The sequence below is a fragment of the Crinia signifera genome, chromosome 3, assembly GCF_055691185.1.
Source record: "Crinia signifera chromosome 3, ASM5569118v1, whole genome shotgun sequence".
NCBI classification, from domain to species: domain Eukaryota; kingdom Metazoa; phylum Chordata; class Amphibia; order Anura; family Myobatrachidae; genus Crinia; species Crinia signifera.
In genome coordinates, this window is record NC_139219.1 from 107,910,304 (window position 1) to 107,915,303 (window position 5,000).

The following is a 5,000-nucleotide window of genomic DNA, read 5'->3' on the forward strand; positions in this document are numbered from 1 at the left end:
ATGCTTGGTTTCACACATTGAGGAAAATGGGTAAGTAACCGTGAAGTAAAATGTGAAGCATTGGTTGTTCAGTGGTAGAATTCTCGCCTGCCACGCGGGAGGCCCGGGTTCGATTCCCGGCCAATGCAGTACTCAAGTTTTACTGAAATTATGGTATATTTTGTTAAAGAGTGTCTGGCTCTTTGCATTTTGGTGGTGCAGGTATAGAATTCCACATACAATAAATTAATGGTAGAATCTTGTGGTTTAGTGGTAGAATTCCCACCTGCCAAGAGAGAGGTCTGGATCTGAAAAGGGAATAAACACCAAACAAATGTTGTACTAAAAGCATATGACTCTTAGCTTAGGAGTTTTATTTCTATTGACTAAGCTGGCCAGGCTTTGTTACAGTGTTGTAGCATCAAAGCAAGGCAACGCTTGCTCTTCAATCTACACTATTAAACCAAAGCAAAGTTTCCACATTCAGTAAATCCTGATATTCCTGCATGGTTTCACCGACTGATGTACACCTGAAACAGCGATATATTTTGTTAAAGAGTGCCTGGCTCTTTGCATTTTGGTGGTGCAGGTATAGAATTTAACATACAATGATTTAGTGGTAGAATCTTGTGGTTTAGTGGTAGAATTCTCGCCTGCCATGAGGGAGGCATGGATCTGAAAAGGGAATAAACACCACCCAATGTTGTGCTCAAAGCAAATGACTCTTAGATTTGGAGTCTTATTCGCTATTGACTCAGATAGCTAGGCTTTTTTACAGTGTTATGGCATCATGGCAAGGCAAGGATTGCCCTTCACTTTATAAAACCAAAGCAAGGTTTCCACATTTAGTAGATCCTGAGATTCCTGCTTGGTTTCACACACTGATGTACACCTCTTTTAAGTTTCAAATAAAACACGTTTGGTTGTGTAGTGACAGAGATCTCGCCTGTAGAATTCTGGGGAAAAACACCGCTCAACGTGGGGCTCGAACCCACGACCCTGAGATTAAGAGTCTCATGCTCTACCGACTGAGCTAGCCAGGCTTGGTTACTGTGATGTGACAAAAAGGCCACTCAAGCCAAGGAGTGCCCTACAAGCTATTAAAGTAGATCTAGGCTACCACATTCAGTACACTGAGATGCATGCTTGGTTTCACACATTGAGGAAAATGGGTAAGTAACAGGGAAGTAAAATGTGAAGCATTGGTTGTTCAGTGGTAGAATTCTCGCCTGCCACGCGGGAGGCCCAGGTTCGATTCCCGGCCAATGCAGTACTCAAGTTTTACTGAAATTATGGTATATTTTGTTAAAGAGTGCCTGGCTCTTTGCATTTTGGTGGTGCAGGTATAGAATTCCACATACAATAAATTAATGGTAGAATCTTGTGGTTTAGTGGTAGAATTCCCACCTGCCAAGAGAGAGGTCTGGATCTGAAAAGGGAATAAACACCAAACAAATGTTGTACTAAAAGCATATGACTCTTAGCTTGGGAGTTTTATTTCTATTGACTAAGCTGGCCAGGCTTTGTTACAGTGTTGTAGCATCAAGGCAAGGCAACGCTTGCTCTTCAATCTACACTATTAAACCAAAGCAAAGTTTCCACATTCAGTAGATCCTGATATTCCTGCATGGTTTCACCCACTGATGTACACCTGAAACAGCGATATATTTTGTTAAAGAGTGCCTGGCTCTTTGCATTTTGGTGGTGCAGGTATAGAATTTAACATACAATGATTTAGTGGTAGAATCTTGTGGTTTAGTGGTAGAATTCTCGCCTGCCATGAGGGAGGCATGGATCTGAAAAGGGAATAAACACCACCCAATGTTGTGCTCAAAGCAAATGACTCTTAGATTTGGAGTCTTATTCGCTATTGACTCAGATAGCTAGGCTTTTTTACAGTGTTATGGCATCATGGCAAGGCAAGGATTGCCCTTCAATCTATAAAACCAAAGCAAGGTTTCCACATTTAGTAGATCCTGAGATTCCTGCTTGGTTTCACACACTGATGTACACCTCTTTTAAGTTTCAAATAAAACACGTTTGGTTGTGTAGTGACAGAGATCTCGCCTGTAGAATTCTGGGAAAAAACACCGCCCAACGTGGGGCTCGAACCTATGACCCTGAGATTAAGAGTCTCATGCTCTACCGACTGAGCTAGCCAGGCTTGGTTACTGTGATTTGACAAAAAGGCCACTCAAGCCAAGGAGTGCAATACAAGCTATTAAAGTAGATCTAGGCTACCACATTCAGTACACTGAGATGCATGCTTGGTTTCACACATTGAGGAAAATGGGTAAGTAACCGTGAAGTAAAATGTGAAGCATTGGTTGTTCAGTGGTAGAATTCTCGCCTGCCACGCGGGAGGCCCGGGTTCGATTCCCGGCCAATGCAGTACTCAAGTTTTACTGAAATTATGGTATATTTTGTTAAAGAGTGTCTGGCTCTTTGCATTTTGGTGGTGCAGGTATAGAATTCCACATACAATAAATTAATGGTAGAATCTTGTGGTTTAGTGGTAGAATTCCCACCTGCCAAGAGAGAGGTCTGGATCTGAAAAGGGAATAACCACCAAACAAATGTTGTACTAAAAGCATATGACTCTTAGCTTGGGAGTTTTATTTCTATTGACTAAGCTGGCCAGGCTTTGTTACAGTGTTGTAGCATCAAGGCAAGGCAACGCTTGCTCTTCAATCTACACTATTAAACCAAAGCAAAGTTTCCACATTCAGTAGATCCTGATATTCCTGCATGGTTTCACCCACTGATGTACACCTGAAACAGCGATATATTTTGTTAAAGAGTGCATGGCTCTTTGCATTTTGGTGGTGCAGGTATAGATATCAACATACAATGATTTAGTGGTAGAATCTTGTGGTTTAGTGGTAGAATTCTCGCCTGCCATGAGGGAGGCATGGATCTGAAAAGGGAATAAACACCACCCAATGTTGTGCTCAAAGCAAATGACTCTTAGATTTGGAGTCTTATTCGCTATTGACTCAGATAGCTAGGCTTTTTTACAGTGTTATGGCATCATGGCAAGGCAAGGATTGCCCTTCAATTTATAAAACCAAAGCAAGGTTTCCACATTTAGTAGATCCTGAGATTCCTGCTTGGTTTCACACACTGATGTACACCTCTTTTAAGTTTCAAATAAAACACGTTTGGTTGTGTAGTGACAGAGATCTCGCCTGTAGAATTCTGTGAAAAAACACCGCCCAACGTGGGGCTCGAACCCACGACCCTGAGATTAAGAGTCTCATGCTCTACCGACTGAGCTAGCCAGGCTTGGTTACTGTGATGTGACAAAAAGGCCACTCAAGCCAAGGAGTGCCCTACAAGCTATTAAAGTAGATCTAGGCTACCACATTCAGTACACTGAGATGCATGCTTGGTTTCACAAATTGAGGAAAATGGGTAAGTAACCGTGAAGTAAAATGTGAAGCAAAATGTGAAGCATTGGTTGTTCAGTGGTAGAATTCTCGCCTGCCACGCGGGAGGCCCGGGTTCGATTCCCGGCCAATGCAGTACTCAAGTTTTACTGAAATTATGGTATATTTTGTTAAAGAGTGGCTGGCTCTTTGCATTTTGGTGGTGCAGGTATAGAATTCCACATACAATAAATTAATGGTAGAATCTTGTGGTTTAGTGGTAGAATTCCCACCTGCCAAGAGAGAGGTCTGGATCTGAAAAGGGAATAAACACCAAACAAATGTTGTACTAAAAGCATATGACTCTTAGCTTGGGAGTTTTATTTCTATTGACTAAGCTGGCCAGGCTTTGTTACAGTGTTGTAGCATCAAGGCAAGGCAACGCTTGCTCTTCAATCTACACTATTAAACCAAAGCAAAGTTTCCACATTCAGTAGATCCTGATATTCCTGCATGGTTTCACCCACTGATGTACACCTGAAACAGCGATATATTTTGTTAAAGAGTGCCTGGCTCTTTGCATTTTGGTGGTGCAGGTATAGAATTTAACATACAATGATTTAGTGGTAGAATCTTGTGGTTTAGTGGTAGAATTCTCGCCTGCCATGAGGGAGGCATGGATCTGAAAAGGGAATAAACACCACCCAATGTTGTGCTCAAAGCAAATGACTCTTAGATTTGGAGTCTTATTTGCTATTGACTCAGATAGCTAGGCTTTTTTACAGTGTTATGGCATCATGGCAAGGCAAGGATTGCCCTTCAATTTATAAAACCAAAGCAAGGTTTCCACATTTAGTAGATCCTGAGATTCCTGCTTGGTTTCACACACTGATGTACACCTCTTTTAAGTTTCAAATAAAACACGTTTGGTTGTGTAGTGACAGAGATCTCGCCTGTAGAATTCTGGGAAAAAACACCGCCCAACGTGGGGCTCGAACCCACGACCCTGAGATTAAGAGTCTCATGCTCTACCGACTGAGCTAGCCAGGCTTGGTTACTGTGATGTGACAAAAAGGCCACTCAAGCCAAGGAGTGCCCTACAAGCTATTAAAGTAGATCTAGGCTACCACATTCAGTACACTGAGATGCATGCTTGGTTTCACACATTGAGGAAAATGGGTAAGTAACCGGGAAGTAAAATGTGAAGCATTGGTTGTTCAGTGGTAGAATTCTCGCCTGCCACGCGGGAGGCCCGGGTTCGATTCCCGGCCAATGCAGTACTCAAGTTTTACTGAAATTATGGTATATTTTGTTAAAGAGTGCCTGGCTCTTTGCATTTTGGTGGTGCAGGTATAGAATTCCACATACAATAAATTAATGGTAGAATCTTGTGGTTTAGTGGTAGAATTCCCACCTGCCAAGAGAGAGGTCTGGATCTGAAAAGGGAATAAACACCAAACAAATGTTGTACTAAAAGCATATGACTCTTAGCTTGGGAGTTTTATTTCTATTGACTAAGCTGGCCAGGCTTTGTTACAGTGTTGTAGCATCAAGGCAAGGCAACGCTTGCTCTTCAATCTACACTATTAAACCAAAGCAAAGTTTCCACATTCAGTAGATCCTGATATTCCTGCATGGTTTCACCCACTGATG

General features: G+C 42.1%; 6 non-coding genes across 6 annotated transcripts; 4 read left to right on the forward strand and 2 right to left on the reverse strand.

Annotated features, from left to right (window-relative positions):
* The first annotated feature begins 57 nt into the window (after positions 1-57).
* On the forward strand, positions 58-128 carry TRNAG-GCC (transfer RNA glycine (anticodon GCC)). The gene has a single exon. It is a non-coding gene; the product is annotated as a tRNA-Gly (tRNA).
* A 2,171-nt stretch (positions 129-2,299) lies between these two features.
* Positions 2,300-2,370, forward strand: TRNAG-GCC (transfer RNA glycine (anticodon GCC)). The gene has a single exon. It is a non-coding gene; the product is annotated as a tRNA-Gly (tRNA).
* Positions 2,371-3,191: 821 nt separating this feature from the next.
* TRNAK-CUU (transfer RNA lysine (anticodon CUU)) lies at positions 3,192-3,264 on the reverse strand. Its single transcript has one exon. It is a non-coding gene; the product is annotated as a tRNA-Lys (tRNA).
* A 168-nt stretch (positions 3,265-3,432) lies between these two features.
* On the forward strand, positions 3,433-3,503 carry TRNAG-GCC (transfer RNA glycine (anticodon GCC)). The gene has a single exon. It is a non-coding gene; the product is annotated as a tRNA-Gly (tRNA).
* An 821-nt stretch (positions 3,504-4,324) lies between these two features.
* TRNAK-CUU (transfer RNA lysine (anticodon CUU)) lies at positions 4,325-4,397 on the reverse strand. Its single transcript has one exon. It is a non-coding gene; the product is annotated as a tRNA-Lys (tRNA).
* A 156-nt stretch (positions 4,398-4,553) lies between these two features.
* TRNAG-GCC (transfer RNA glycine (anticodon GCC)) lies at positions 4,554-4,624 on the forward strand. The gene has a single exon. It is a non-coding gene; the product is annotated as a tRNA-Gly (tRNA).
* Positions 4,625-5,000: the final 376 nt, after the last annotated feature.